The 17,254-nt window shown below is 35.3% G+C and overlaps 1 protein-coding gene across 3 annotated transcripts in view; it reads right to left on the bottom strand.

Annotated features, from left to right (window-relative positions):
• Skap2 (src kinase associated phosphoprotein 2) overlaps positions 1 to 17,254 on the bottom strand; it is a 170,430-nt gene that overhangs the window by 36,193 nt on the left and 116,983 nt on the right. The window lies entirely within an intron of this gene.

The raw sequence follows: 17,254 nt of genomic DNA on the forward strand, positions 1-17,254 counted from the left end.
TTCACACTGAAAATTTTATGATAAAATGTTATAATGCCTGGAAAAGGAAAGATCTTCTAGAACCAGGATATTTCCTGTAGAAAGGGGCTGCCAAAAGAAGCAAGGAAGAAGCTTCTGGGGGAGTAAGGGGAGGTTAGGCATATGGAACTCTTCTGATGGAGTCCTGGTGTTCATTTCCACAAAATAGTATTTGATGCTCTTTAAGGTACATTAAGAATAAAAATTTGAGCTTAAAAAACAATACACTTGATCAGTTTTGGCCTCCTAAAGGGATAGGCTGAACTCTCATTTGAAAGTTTCCCTTACTTGGATTCCAGAAATAAAGCCAACATAAACAAAGCATCTGCTCTTATGTAAAAGAGTCAAGGTGTTCTCATTGTACACTGTGGGCAAACCAGATGTGACTTTTTCAAGGTCTCTGTTCACAGTGTCCCAGGGTAGCAAATGAAGTAACAGTTTCGGGGCCTGGGGTCAGGCAATCAGTGCTCTAAAACTAACCTATTGTCTATTTTCAAGTATGATACAGCATTCTTGTTTTCTCATCCCCAAATCACAACTGCTTATGTTTTCTAAGTTTAATATAACATTTAATAAACTTTTTCTGGCACTTTTAGTTAGAATAAATGTTATGCTATAATTATGTACATTATATAAAATGTAATTTAGGGTTTTAGTTCCATCTAATTATATATGCAATCAAACATGTAAATTTAATGGCATGCCCAACTACAGTATTTAAATGGTCATTCAATGTTTATTGTCCTTGCTTAGAGTAAACTATTGATTTAAAGAGAATATATGACAGAACAATATGAACTTTCCCAAACAGTCTACTTAGGTTCACGATCTTAACTATCTGCATGTGGTTCAATTGCATGATTTGTTTACATGTATGCTAAAGAAAAGTGGTAATCAACCAGTGGTTACAGAATTCAAGTAGCTTTCTTATAAATGATTTTATCATATAATCCTTTACTTAGCTTTGGAAAATAATTTCTGGATTAAAAAACTCAAGAAGAAAAATTATCTCGATATAGTTCACTATAGCGAGGAAATACAATCCACCACTTGGCATGTGTCCACAGGAAAGGTCTGGCTCCCAGATGCTTCTTGCCAACCCACAGTGGATTCAACAATGTTTAAACAACTGACAATGTGCACTCACAGCACTGATGACATGGGGACCAAATATTCAGCAGGAGCCTGTCTCATGGGTATTTTCACATATTGAACAGAAAAATCCAAACAAAACAAATCATAGACACCCACATTCACATTTCACAAACCAAAAGACTCAACACAATGCAAAAGTTCTTTAAAAAATATCTCATCAAAATTTACAAATAAGACTTGTTTCAACACCACAAGAAATTCAAACAAAATATGTCAATTTTTCTTATTGTATTAGTTCTTAAAAATGAGAAATATAAGCCTGACTTTATGACCTATATAAAAGTCCAATAATAACTCTTTCCAGCAAATAGATTAACTGTCTCCACAGCTCATTCATTATAATCATACTATTTATATTAATATCCATGACTTCCTAAAGCCTGCGCCTGCTGATAACTAGTGTTTCTATTAGTTTGAATCAAATGAAATTGTGAATATTTTGCCTTTTTTTAACCCCCCCAGACAGGAATTTTATAAGTTTCAAGGGGAAAGTGAAACTTTAAAATTTTTGACGTCAAGCCAGGTGTGGTGGTGCATGTCTGTAATCCCAGCTACTCGAGAGGCTGAGGCAGGGGATTGTAAATTTGAGACCAGCCTGGATAATTTTGCAAGATCCAGTCTCAAAATAAAGTGAGAAGGGCTGGGGATGCAGCTCAGTGCCTGAGTGGATGCATAGCGTGTTCAAGGCCTTGGGCTCAATCCCCTGTGCTGAAAAGAAAAAAAAAATTGACACCAAAGTGTCAATCTACTTTTCTTAGATACATAATGTCTATAATTCTTTGTTACCATCCCACAAGTATATCATTTAACTGAACAGTCTTCTTTCTAACCAGGAAAATTCTGAATAAAGTCTACATCCTACTGTAGCACATTCAAGCATAAACAAAATATTGTTAATATTTAGTATGAAATCTGCTGTCACAAATGTAGCCAACAGTGAAGGAGCCATGATACAAATAAAATTACTTTGTGTGATTTTTCCTATTTCCAGATGACAAGCTTCTTTGAGAGGATATTCTCTCTCTTAATAACAAACAACTTCTGTCACATAATGTTTATGTCATGTAAGTTTTACAAATGAATAGTGTAAAAACTGGTTTGACTTTCTGGGGGAGAAAATGATTGATTGGCATAGGGCATAAAATAAGTTATTTAAATTAGAAGGACTGGAGTTGATTGGAATGCCAACTCCATTTTTAAGACCTATTCTAAAGTCACCACATTAACCTGATTTAACATGACTTAGATTGCAAATATGTGTTATTCTTAGCTGAAAAATATCAAAGTCCATAGTTGGATCTGGATGGATCTACCTTGATATAACTTCTATAATTCTTTTTATATACAAATGTCATTTTTACCCTAAGTGGCATTAAGCAGCTATATAGGATCATTTACTTCGTAAATTCAATAGCCAGTTAAGATCTCTTCCTTCATAAATTCAACAAAAATGTCTTCTTGTCAAGAAGTAATTAATATTAAACGTTAAAGCTCATCAGTTCTCAGGAGAGAGGATATTAGGCACCTCACATGGAGCCTTGCCCACAGTACATATTCAGAATTTTGTTTATTTAACTTGAATTAAATTTATAAATCAAGTACCTATAATTAAGTATCTATTGTAGTGTCTTTGTAGTGATTACTTATGGTTAAGAATTCAACCTCTAGCAACACCAAGTTGAAACAAACTTTTTTTCCCCCCATTTGCTCAAAGGGACACACTATTTGCAGGATGGAAAGGCTGGAGTTGGAACATCTTCACGGATGCAGGAGACAAAGCTTTGGGCCTGTGAGAACAGACAGCTGCAAGTGAGACCCCCCTCCGACCCGCCATTCCTGGGTAGCCACAGGAAACTTTTTATTTTTTCTCAGTTCCAGAAAATGTTGGTGATGTTGGGGTTTCTGTGAGAAATCAAAACTCCAACTCTGTACAATTGGAGGTCCAAATTTACATAACCTTCAAGTGTGGTGTGCCCAAGCCAAGAAATTCAACATAAAAATTGTGAAACCCCCAAGGATCTGGTGGAAACAAATGCAGAATCATGATGTAAGGGGAGCAGGTTCCAGAACCCATAGTGCACAGTAGTCCATAGGGACAGGGAGAAAACCCTATAAGCTCATGACATGTGAAGCTAGAAGAAGAATGGCCCAGTGGCCAAGCTAACAGGCAATTCCTGTGAGGCTAGCTCTAACAGAAGTGAAGACCGAACACTGTAAGAGCACAGGGGAGGGCCACAAAATTACAGGAAAGTTCAAGGAAATGCAAATCATTATTTTCATAGCATTGCTAAGCTAGAGATGCAAACCATATATTACATGAAGCTGGTCTCTCTGCTTTCACCCAGTGAAGAATGGAACCCATGTGAATATTTTCTGGGACTTTGGACCATCTGGTTTTTAATATCTCAAGCAATGGGGTTTCTTCTACCACTTCTTTTGGAAAGTCTTTTTTCATTGTTTTGAAACAAACAAACAAAAATCTTATTTAAATGTTAAGGGGATTTAAGAGTTGCTTTTAAAAGTAATTTAAGAGTTGTTTTTAAAAGTATTTTTTTAATAATTCTTAAATCCTTTCATGTATATAAATTCCCCTTTTTCTCTGTAAAATTGAATAGGTTCAATCTGGCCTCTTTCAAATATACCAATAATTACCCCATCCAAACCTTTTTTGAAGGGCCTTTGTTTAATAAACTCCTTTGCCTTAATCATTTCACTTTCATCTTCAGAATGCTCTGCAGGTGTTCAGAACCACATACTGCCTGCTGGGAATGAGCAGCATTGAACAAATAGGCCCTTTCAGTTATCTCACCTACTGTTTGCACCTCTGGTTCTTTATCAGCTTCTCTTTGGTCTCTGGTTACCTTTTCATAACCATTTCTTGTTATTTGTTACATTTCTTTCTGCTTAACAAACTCTGAGTTATAGTGGTTAACATCTGTCCTTAGTGTCCAGCACAGTGCCTGGCATCAAAACTGCCTCATTAATATTTGTTGCATGAATACAGGAAGTGCTAATACTAAAAAAAAAAAAAAAAAAAAAAAAATTTTTTGCTTTTCTTATTTCACGTTTCACTTTTTCTGCCTTTCTTTTCAGTTCATTTTTTAGAATTTTAGTTGATCTTTTCAGAATACTTTGAAATGAATTCTGAAGTAATAACAAGGCTCAGAACTCACATGTATATCAACATGTTTGGAGGTTACTGTATTTTATGCTTAAGTCTTTTTTTTTTTTAAGAATTTAAACTTTATTTTATTTATTTGTTTTTATGTGGTACTGAGAATTGAACCCAGTGCTTCACCTGTGCTAGGCAAGTGCTCTCTCACTGAGCTACAACTCCAGCCCCTATGCTTAAGTCTTAAACAATATGGGGATAGAGGATATTTTTTTATGGGTGTAGATGACCTTCACCTTGACCCACCTAATTGGGTAAGTTTCCAGGAAAAACCGAGATGTCGGGTAATTTCAGGAGGAAAAGAGGCAGATCAGAGAAATAAGATGAGGTTATCTGGTGAATGAGTGTAATAGACAATGTGAAATCAGGAGCAGGACTCACAAGCAAAGGTCTGTGGAAAGGAGTAAACTTAATTGAAAGAAAAGATGTGGAGAAGGGAAATGGGGATTAAAGTATGCCATGGTTGGTATTAGGAGTGAATAAAGTGAATCTTGACCACAGCCTTCCTCTTTTTCTAGGCCTGTCCATGGCTCCTCTGTGTCCACAGAATCACACTGTAGCTTGAGAGATCATTTTTAAGTATTTTCCCAACATTTATCCAGTCACTGGCTATTAACCTTCTTTTACCATACTTTAAGCTGCTTATGCAACTTTTCATATCTGAGATTATTTTTACACAAAACATTCACCATTTGCTTACTGGTTACATTAAGTTCTGTGATATCTATCTTTGCAGATGTCAGCTTTTCAAAGTTTTCATTATGATCCTGTGCTCTTTAGATCTACGTTACCTATGACCCTTAATGAATGAGTGGGAGCTAAAGGAACATGTCATTTCCTGGGAAATGTCTCGCTTGAGATGACTGGCCCTCCATGGGGAGCTAGGAGCTCAAGTCGGTCCTGTTGCTCACAGTACATGATCTATCTTTAATGGTACAAAATGTTGATGATATTAGAGCTTTTCATCACTCAATGTATTATGTTTCATAACCTTATTTATTAGAGATTATGCTCACTGGAATAGTAATGTTAGATTTTAATGAAGTTCTACTTCAATTCACCATCGATAGTACAATGTTTAGTAATTCTTTTGGAATTCTGCAATAATTGATGTATTATTAAGAAAACAATCACCATAGAGAAGATTTCTCTTAATTTGACTGATGGGATTTTCTAATTTTGCACTACTCAGGTATTAGTTATTGAATTCTTAGGAGCAAAGCATTAGTACTGAATTCTTGGGTACTTATGTAAAGGATATGCCAAGAAATAAAAGATTTGACCCTTTAGGGGCTTATAAATATAATCAAGATAAGTTATAACGATCTATCCATTTTCTTTCTTGCCAAATAATCACATGAAAAGTGAAATTTGTAAAACAGGAGATATCAATATTAAAAATGGTCATAAAGTCCTAAGAGGTTAATTCTCAGATGAATGGTGCTGCCAAAGTTTAGAGAGGCAGAGGTCACTTCATGCTGGGATGTGCACAAGAAGCTTTTCTGAGGAGTTGGGATTTGATCTAGGAAAGTGGGAAGAATCTAGCTAGAAACTGAACAAGAGCATTCCATGAAGATAGGAAGGTGTGACCAAAAATGTGAGGTTTTAAAAGGATGGAATGCCTGCAGGAGAACAAGGAACTAATCAGCTTGTTGAAACAGAAGATGTACCATACAGTAATCAGGACTAGGCTAGAATGTGAGACTCTGTCACACTGTAGGGAAGACCTCTGGATGCCACAGTTAGGAATAGGTGCTTCATGGGCACTGGAGAGCCACTGGGCATTTTGGAGCAGCAGAAAACTACGACTTAAGAAACTTCAGAATTCTTTTTTTTGAAAATATTTTTCCCTTAACTGAAAAATTAGTAACCGGTTTTGAAGGTTTTGAATTCTTTTATACATGGTATCTCCAAGCATTTAGATAACGTTCTGGATGTGCCCAGAATGGCACTGGAGAATATGATATTATCATACCATATTCTCTTATTCTATATACTGTACTGTGTTGGGTATTATGCCATCTTGTACTCATAAAAATATCATACTATGACTAAGGAAGATAGAGAATCTCAAGGGAATTCTGATTTTTTTACAGAATGATCATGAGATTTCTTAGTAGATTTTGAGTAAATGCTATATTTATACTAATATTATAGAATGGTATAATAAATACACAGATCTATACGGGTATCTTTATTTTTGCTGATGCAGTGACTATAAAGGTTCCACAGAGGTGTAGACACAGAACATTACACTTTAAAATTGCCAAAAGTGATACACATTTTAATCAGCTTTTTTTCCAATAGTTAGATTTCATAAACCTGATTCTATAATTAAATTATCGCATATTTGAGGAGAGGTGTTATTTACCCACCATCATAGCATCTGTACTATACATTATAAATAGTAACATAGATTAGAAAAAAAACAGTAGTGATGGTCATGGACAGTGTGGATGGAAAAACAAAAACAACCTGTTTTATCCATAATTATTGGGATTTATGTCCTTGAACTAATTCTTTAACTCAGCACACTGATTTATAATAAGGCACCAAGACAAATCACAGTGCAGGATCAAGGATTAGTGAAAGTTCAGTCTGTCTGGAGCATCAAGGGTTTGAGCAGCAGACTGGAATTTGGCCTGGCCAGTGAGTTTGAACTTAGTCCACTCGGGATTGGGGATCCAAAAAAGTTACTGAACAAAGGATTAATATGAACATGCTATATATTCTAAGATCAATCTCTTGGTAGTGTGTAGAATGGATCAGGTTTGGTTGGAGAAAGAGAAATAGATACAGCCTCTGGAAGTGGGGAGAGCCCTCAGGAACACTTGTAATGATCCAGGTGAGAAATCAATAAACTTGAGTGAATGGAGAGCCAGAGATGGATGATATCTTAGAAGCAGGATCAGTAATAACTGGTAACTGATCTGACTGGGGGAAGTGAGGTGACCAAAGAAGGAGTCAGGATGGGTTTAAGGTTCTTTAAATTTTTTTTTTTAATCTGGAATGACTACTGATTCTATTAACAGAAATAGAAAATAAAGTAGAAAGCTTTATTTGTAAGGAAGATGGTGAGTCTGATCTTAAATATGAGTATGACATGATAGCATATAAGTTACTTGAAATGAGGCCAGAGCTCAGAGGAGAGGCCCAATGTGAAGATGAGATATGGTCAGTATGCCATCTTCCTAGTGTCTTTTTAACATATGTGCCAATGCACGTTTACCTGATGGCCAAGAACAAGGTGATTCTTACCAAATTTCTATTGAGAGACAATAAACTATTGGTAAAGCGAACTTGACCTCCAGAGTCAGAATGCCTAGGTTGGAATTCCAACTCTGCCATTTCCCAGTTTATGACTCTATGTAAGTTGAGTCTTTCTGTGCCTCAGTTTCCTTACCTGTAAAACAGAAATAGTAATAGTACTGATGCCATAAAGTATATAAATTATTAAGTGAGATAATGCTTAGGAAAGTACCTGGCACATACAACACATACTAAGGGTTAACCCTTACCATTAAAATTATCATCATATTATCTTATGTTCTTTTAATGAGCTAGCTTCCCAATGAAGATGTTCTAATTTGCTCTAATGTGTGCATCTACATGTAGTGGTACTTGAAGGTATAAAGTTGCCCAGAGAAAGAACATATAAAAAGAGAAAGAGCTTCCCAAATACAAAATCTTCATCACATTAAAGCACATCATAATAAATGGTATTTGATGTATGTGGGAAATCTCACGTCACTGTACACATGAGCCTCACTTTGAAAATTCAGTGCAGGTTTTTCAAAGTGTCAGGTATACACACAGGGATGTGATTCTGTCCTACAAGGTCTTGCTTTATCTGGCTCCAGCATCCCTTCCCAATCTCAGTTTAACTTCTCTCTGCCTCACAGCTATGCCATCTGTCTGTGTCCTGAACACTCCAGCCCTGTCCAGCCTCGGTGCCCTGGCACTTGGTGTTCTCTGAGCCTGAAAAGAATTTGCTTCTTCTTCTTCTTCTTCTTTTTTTTTTTTTTTTGCATTGAAATGTCACCTCTTCCCTGACTGCAGAATATAAAATGGTCACTCCTTCACCCATCATCCTCTTATCTTCCCTAACAGCACTTTCTACAATCTGTAATTATCTTAGTAGAGACCACATCTGCCTTTTTCATGCTTAAACTCCCAACACCAAGAACAGATTCTGGCATGCTTTCGATAAATATTCATTGAATGAATGAAATACATAATAATAAGAATGTCTGATGTGAAGAATAATAAGAACCTAAAGCAAAACAGAAACAAAAAGTTTCATTAAAGAAATAAAGAATATACTGGAAAATGAATAATCTGAAATAATCAGAATCAGTAAGCATTAGGAAATCTAACATGATGAGCAAATATTATATGTAATATAATATTTATGTGCAAATATTATATGTACCAAGAAAAAACGGGGAAGGCAACAGGAGGACCAAAGGGATGGCCAGAAAGACTGAATTTCCAGAGATCAAGGTGAGATGCGGGACTAGTGATTGGGGGCGTACTGGTGACTTCTGCAGGAGCTGGTTTAGTTAGGGATTAGGACTGAAAACCAAACTACCAGGGGTTAGTGAGTGAGCAGGAAAAGAGAGGAAACAGGGCACAAAGAGAGCTCCCAAGACTGTGTGTGCTAAAGAAAGCAGAGCAAGGTTGTAGTTCCGTGAACTGTGATCAGGAAAGTGGAAAGAGGCATGGACAAGCAGGTAGGGGATTCAGGATCTGGTTCAAAGACAGCTTGAGAATGCCACTCGGACTCTGAAACTTAATGTCCTCGTTCTTCTATGAGAAAACATTTTCTAGCCCATCTCAACTTCTGGATAAAGAACAAAGGGGCCAATAGACAATAAGTAGCTATAAGGAGCTGTCATTTCCTTATAAGAATTCTAATGAAGTTCTAAGAAAGAGGAACAGATCTATGAAATAATGTTTTCTTTGAAACAAAATCAAGGTAAAATTTCACTTAGGCTTAATTAAGTTAGATTGGATTTTTTCCCACTTTGTTGAAAGCTTTGCACCACTCAACTGAGTACTTGTGAGGCCAGATATGAAGAGCGCTTATATTTATCACTGACATTTTGTTGAACTTGTCCATTCTTATTAATCTTTGCTTTAAAGTAAGCAGCCAAGTACTCTTAGGAAGTTGATATTCCCAGCTGACCTATCTGCAAAAATAGTGAAGCTTGATACTCTCCTGCTGCAGTCTGTCTTTAGAGATGTATGTATCCGCTCACGGGTGTTTGTGCACATATGCACACGCGCTTGTGTATCTAGGACCTAAAAAAGCAATTAAATTTTTGTGAAGCTACCACAAATTTTATCATATTCTGTCTTCCAAAAACATGCAGGAGTTAAAAGCAAAAGTCAGCTATGATTTGTTTACTCTGCTTGGGAGGCAAATCATATCTGCAGAATGAAGACTCCAGTTAAAATGTCTGATATGAAGGTAGTGAGAAGCTGGGCCTTTGAACTAATTGTTGAGGTTTCTTGGTGGCAAATGATAATAAGTTTTGTTCTGCCACAAAACCTGCAGTGTGGATATCTGACCTTCTGGCACAGTGTTAGAATTGAAGAATATAAGGTTCACAAGAAAAATCTTAATTGCCCAGCCCCATTAGTGTAATTTTTCTTCTTGCTTTATAAATGTCAACATTTTTGTCTGATTAGTGACATTTGTTAACCTTCTGCTTCAGATGTTTCAATACATATTCTTGTTCTCCAAATAATATAAATATATGTATCTGAAAATTTAGAATTCAGAGGATAAATAATCCAAACCATCAATAATTTCTAGAGAATCTATTGGGTTATTTAAAAAAGCAAGTCTGATCCTTTTTTTGGTAGGGTCCTTTTCTCTTGGTAAAGTTTCTATTTCCTTCTTTTCTCCCTTTACACATTCTTAGTGCACTTACAGTTGCTTTCCAGATTGCTCTCTCATATTCAGTTCTTGGGTGATTAATTCTCCCATTTGGCTTATTCATCACTGTAACCCCCCTAAATACAGTTGAAAGCACAATGCCAAAAGTTTTTATCTGTACTATTTTCATTCTCTTTCAGAACTACACATTTTGACATTTCCACTGCAATTTTTTTTTCTTTTAGCTCATAAGCTATTTAGGAGTTTACTTTTTAGCCTCCAAACATAGGGATATTGAGGTATTTTTAATTTTCTTAATAGAGTTGTCTCATAATGAAATTTCATTGTAAAGAATATAGTCTGTATGATAAAGGTTCACTGAAATTTGCTAGGATTTGTGATTTATGTGCCATCAGTTTCCATGATTATTCTAATGTGTACTGAGAGAACAGAAATCCTCCACTATTTGTAAGGCTGATTTTATATGTTTTTAAATATATTAGACCAAGGTCACTAATTTTGTGGTTAAAATCTTTCATACTCTTACTAATGCTTTGTTTCCTTGGTCTACCAGGCTCTAAAAGCGGTATGTTAAAATTTTCTACTATGACTGAGGATTTGTCAAATTTGTTTTCAAGTCTTTGTATTATTGATTTAAAGCTTATATTTTATATTACTGATTTAAAGCTTATTCTTTTACAGTTATTATGTAGTATTTTATAATCTTACCATTGCTATGTCCTAAAGTCCAGGATTGCTATAGTAGCTTTCTATAGAAAGGATTGTCTGAAATATTTATTTCCCTTTCCTTGCTTTGAAAATTTCTATGTGGTTTTTATTTCAGGTCTAACTTCTCTAAGAAGAGTACTTCTAGATTTTAAAAAATGCCCAATGTGATAATTTCTTTTAATAGATTGATTTAATCAAGTTACATGTATTATAATTACTTTTTATAGTAAGTCTTATATTTTTATCATATTTTCTCTTTGCTCCTTTATTTCCCATCCCCTGCCTTCTTTGGGGTTAAAAAAAATTCTTATGTAGTCACTTTTAATATCCCTTCTATTGCTTTGGGTAACTTAAAATTGCATTTTTAGTTCTATTTTTAAGTTGTGAATTTTTAAAATGCAATTCCTACTTCTACATTTCCCAACAAGGACAAAAGCTACTACTCATTTCTTCTTTTCTCCTTCCTCCTAAATAAGACAGTACTTTGCAAGCTTTCATTACCTATGCCTCCATCTTATTCTATGTAACTTTTTAATTGTTGGCTGAATTGAGTTAAAATCAGGCTCATTTAGAAATAAGCAATAGATGAAGTTACTGACTCACTTTACCTGTTTGTGTGTTTACTACTGTTTCTTGCACCTGTCTTCTGTGTTTACTCTTCTGGCTGAAACACATAGTAAGGGGTGGAGCTGGGATTCAAAATGATGCACATTTCCCTGCTAAGTCCCTGCTCTAGATCTATGACCTATTAGTCACAGACAGAGTGAAAGGTATTCTGGGTGTATGGGTGGGGGAAGTAGAGGTAAGACGGAGTGGAGAGGAAGAGGGAAGTGGATGATGGCTTGAAAGAAAGTGCGATGACTATAAGACACAGGCTAGTTTTGAAACTATCTGCTGGAGCACAGGATTCCTACGCCAGAGAAGCGAAACAGCAAATTCATGAGACATGAATACAGTTTGTATACATAAGATATAAATAATCATGAAGAATTAGAGGTAGTAAGTCAAGGCATGGGCCAGAAAGGGGTAATGACACCCTTTCGAGGCCTGTGTAAGGATGGTGAAGTAGATACAAAGCCTGGCACATAGTAAGTGCTCAAGAAAATTTATGAACTAAAGGAAATTAAAGCAAGGAAGAAACAAAGGATGGAAACAGAAAAAGGTGAAGAAAGTGAAGAAAATAAGTGAATGAGAAAAGACAAAGTAATAAGAAAGGAGGAAGAAAACCAAAGGAAGAAAATTTTTAAAAGGGCAGAAGAAAGTAAATACAAAGAAAGATATCATTTGGCTTTAAAATTTGTGTTTATGTATTTGTATATTTTTAATAGGCAAAAGAAAAAAGACAAAGATTCATATCATACAGTTAGCAATGTTTACTCGGGTAAGGGCAACTTCCATTTTTTTCTTTTATGCTCATCAGCAATACTTAGTTTTTTTCTGGTATGTACAGGTTTAAAACCTAAAAACAGGTATGTAGAGACAACTGTTTTTAAATACAGATATATTTTTAAATATAGACATGTACATATCTAAAAATCAAGACTTGACAATAACAAAAAAGACATGAACATAGAGTCATAAACAAGTAGCTTCTGTGGCTTGCAAAGTCCACTCAGGTGTGTGACCCTCTTCATGGAGCAGCTTCTGTGACTCCCAGGCCACCTCCAAGGGCAGAGGACCACCTCAAGTAAACTGAAGAGCTAGTCTCTTCAGTTCCCATAAAGAGTTTCAGTTCTTCTATAGCCACCTGCCAAATCCCAGGTAGCCCTGGACCTTCTTAGCCTTGTATTCCCCCAGGATGCCTGATTCCCTTTATTTTACCTCATTTTTTATATTTTTGGTATTGGGGACTGAATTCAGGGTCACTAGACCACTGAGCCACATTCCCAGCCCTATTTTGTATTTTATGAAGAGATAGGGACTCACTGAGTTGCCTGGTACCTCGCTTTTGCTGAGGCTGGCTTTGAACTCGCAATCCTCCTGCCACAGCCTCCCTAGCCACTGGGATTACAGGTGAGTGCCACCACACCTGGCCTGACTCCCTTTAGTTAAGGTCCAGTCCTTTGTCCACATGTGGGTCTTTCCCCGTCAGCCTCAAAAAATCAACCCTATCCTAATAGGATACACCAAGTATCCAAACACCATGTCAAAACAAACAAACAAACAAACAAAGTTGTTTTCATCCTTCACAGACAGTAGCTTGTAAGAATAGAGAAAATGCTTCCCTACTTTTCTTTTTATTTGCCTTTGTGGCCACCTTGGATTTTTCTCACTTCCCTAAGATAGACAGAACTTCAACACTGTCCTGAAGGAAACAGTGACAGGTAGGTCCAGCTGCTCTTTTATAACCTAGAAACATTCTATGTAAACTTTGTTTTATGTATGTAAGAAAACCTACATTATATCCATAAAATGAATAAACTCTTTCCTGGAGCTTGGGTTATGAATCTTTTAAAATGTGATAAACAAAAAGTTGTCTATACATACCTGTGGTCAGGTTTCACAACCTCAGCCCTACTGACATTTTGGGTCAGATAATTCTTTGTTTATTGTAGCAGTATCCCTGGCCTTTATCCACTAGATGTTTATAATGCAGGTGCAAGCACACACAAACATACCCTAGTTGGAACTATCAAAAATGTCTCCAAACATTGTCAAATGTATCCTGGGAGCCAAAATCTTCCCCGGGTGAGGACTACAGCTTGCAAAATGGGTCACTTTATCTCTCTACCAATGGAAATATGTATTTTTCATGCATACAGGTTTTTTGAGTTTTAGAATGTATTAATATCATCTCTTGAAATGAAAAGAATTTTGTTTGCAATGCCAGTGGCAAAGTAGAGAAAAGCTATGTGACAAGCAGAATCATATTCTGAAATAGGTAACATAAAGAACACTAAAAACACAGCTACATTCAGCAAAGATAAAAATATAAACATAGTATATGCATCCATTGACCCTAAGTTATGAATATTTTCCCTATTTTTAAAATAACTTCAGATAACTCTCAGCAGAGTTTGGAACTGAAACCATCCAAAAATTTTACTCCAAACTAGTTATACATTTGGGAAAAAATATTTACCATACTATATATTTGGATACAATATCACCATAATAACTTTATAATTCAGTACCATTGTTTAAGAAAAAATGCTGGCAGGCTGCCTGTACTAACAATATTAAAATGTTGAATATATGTGTTTCTGTGAAGGTTAACTGACAATTTCCATTGTATCTCAAAAAAGGAATGAGAAAAATTGGTGAAGTTAGAACCTACTATATGTTAATACCGGATACCAGATCCCTATTACCTTGACATCTACTTGGTAATGTGAATGATAATTATTCAGGAGGAAAATAAAGCTAAAATATATTTTGAGGCTTTGTAACCATTCTGATTAAATTTGCATTTGTGCCCACCTGCTGGAAATTACTTCAAATTTAAGTTACCCAAACACTATTCTTTTTCATGTACATATAATAGTTTCATTGAAAAAAAGCTATAGCTGCATTTTACTTTTTATTCCATTTTAGATACATATGACTAGACTGAATATATTTAAGTGTAATTGAATAACCAAAGGATAAAAACATTCTTTTCTAGCTCAGATAGTTCAATCTGTCATTGCAATAAAAAAAAAAATGAATTCACACTAAAAAAAACTAGGTTAATGGAATAGAAATTTGTCTTCCTGCTTTCTGCTGCCCTCTCTCCTCCAGCCCACTGTGCCAGAAGACATTTCAAGTGCAATTCCCCTGAAAGCTGTAGATTTAATAGGCTAATGGGTGGTTACTACTCTCGTTACCAGGATGATTCTATTCCACCTCTGTCTAGAAAAATCTTTTTTGTTGGTGGTGTTTCTACACAATTACCTGCCATTAAAGTGTATGTGTGGTGGTGGTGGCAGGGGGTGGGGGGAATCCAGTGACACAGTCACTAGAAGAACAAGCTGGACTCATTTCTGTTAACAATTTCCCAAGTATTTCTTCCCATTTTCAGAATTAAAAATCAGACAAAAATGTTTCTCTATAGTTTTGATGAAAAAATGAGCAATAAATTATGAAATGCTAAGCCAAATGAACTCATTACTGTGTTACAAAATAGTTTAACACACACCAATATATTAGCTGTGCAATCAAAAATATAGTGATATCACAATATATACAAACCCAATTGGCTTATGCTAATAAGTAATAAAACATAAAAGATGCCAAAGCATTGGGGTCTTTGAAGAAAAGCCAAATACCTTCACCACTCCCCAGAAATACCATTTCCTCAACCCTTCTGCCATATATATAAATTCCCTAAGCACAAAGAAATCCAGAATTTATTTTTATTCTTTTATGAAGCTAGTTAAAAATTAATGAACAAGAAATTAAAGTGAAGGTGCTGTAATAAAGTTAGAATATTCTAACTGAAAAACAATTACAATGAAACTATTTACACTCCCATGGAATTATAGACATTTTTCAAGGGATATTTTGCAATACAATTTTTTAAACAATGTTTTCTTCTTCTTACTCTTGAGACTTAAACACTGAAGGTTTACTTCATTTTTTAAAAAATAACTTATTAAAGTAAGATTTGACTTTCCCAGAAAAAGAGCTTTATCATTTAAAGTAGCATGTTGACTGCTTAGATTTTTCTTCAAATACATCTGTAGGCCTCGTCTTTCAACTAAGAGGATAAGTTTTCAATAATATGAAATTGACAGAAAATTGTGTTGAAATGGTAGTAGTATTTAATTCTGGGAACTGAACCAGTGATACATAGATCTTTGTACAGAACTGGAAAAATATCAACAGTTTGTCCATGGGCTCCATGCTTTTCTAAAGTTCTTATCACCTTCGCCTCAAAATTAAATTAAAACTTCACAGAAATGAAAGCAGTAAGTTCAATTCTTATCCTGAAAGAATTTTTTTTAATTAAAAAAGTTACTTTCCTAGTTGTAGATACTTAAATAAACAAAAACTCTTAACTATGAAATAACTTTAGGGGCTTCCCTACAAAAAATCCCCTCTGTAGCGGCTGGCTCAGACTTGACAAACTCGCTGAATTGTGCAGATGTTGAAGTGGCTCTGGGTTACACTGGGGAAGAAAGAAGCACCAGACATTCCACAGCTGCCTCCAAGAGCTCCCTTCCCAGGGGCACAGTTGCAGGCTCTATCAAGCTCAATCACTTTGTACAGCAACTGGGGATCCCAGCCAGGGGCAAAGAAATCCCAGAGCAGCTTAAATTTCCCCCAGTACCACAGCAAGAAGTAACACTACTTAGAGTAACCAGTTATTTCCAACAATTATGTGGCCTTGGGCCAAAAAAGAATAAGAAAGAACAGCTGTTGTTAGAGAAGATGTTTCATAGTTTTATATTTCAAGCTACTTACAGGAGATCTTCCTAGGGTCTTTATTATGGGAAAAAACTATGAATAGTTGATCTTTATTCTTGATGGATTTTTTTTCTTCAGGTAGTAGGGAGAGAATAGTCAAGTTGAAGAATCATAGAATTTTACAGTTAATTCAATAATTATAATACAGTGACCATAGGGCTTTAAAGGGATGGAATGTATATGACAGTAATATCATTTCAAACGTACTACACTCTTCCGTTTTACCTATCTCATGAGTTCTATCAAATATTTTGAAGACTAAAATAACTATTAATGAAATGGTGTGACTAAAAATAAACAGCCAAAGAATATTCTTTGCTACATAAGGTAACTGATGCCATGGCAGATGTCATTTCTTTAGGATGACCAGAAAGGAAGAACTATAATGAAAAGCTCCACCAAATATAGAGATATTCAAGCACTGTGCTAAATTACACTTACGCCTCCCAATGATATTATCCCCATTTTATAGATGAAGAAATTAACTTATAAGATCATTGAACCAATAAATGATACAGCCCAGAATTTAAATTTTTTTACTCTAAAGTCCATGATCTTGTTATTAGGATTTTACTGACTGTGTTGCAATGCTACTTGTACATTAATTCAGAACATCTTAAATAATTTTTAAATCAATTTAAAAGGTGTATATCATGTCATTCAATTGTTCTAGTCAAGAGAAAAATAGCTTCTCTACATGAGATATTAGTTAAATCTCACCTTTTGCTTATGATCCTTTTTTCTTCTCTACTACTGACTTTTCAATGGTCAGAAAAAGGCATTTCAACATAGAGGGTTAATGCTAATAAATTCCCCAAATGTTGTTATATCCTAATAATCCTAAATTTCAGATGCCTATCTTTTCTGTTTTAGGTTGATTCTCAAAATCGTAAGTGGATTAGCCAATA

This window comes from Callospermophilus lateralis, chromosome 1 (genome assembly GCF_048772815.1).
Source record: "Callospermophilus lateralis isolate mCalLat2 chromosome 1, mCalLat2.hap1, whole genome shotgun sequence".
Taxonomy (NCBI): Eukaryota; Metazoa; Chordata; class Mammalia; order Rodentia; family Sciuridae; genus Callospermophilus; species Callospermophilus lateralis.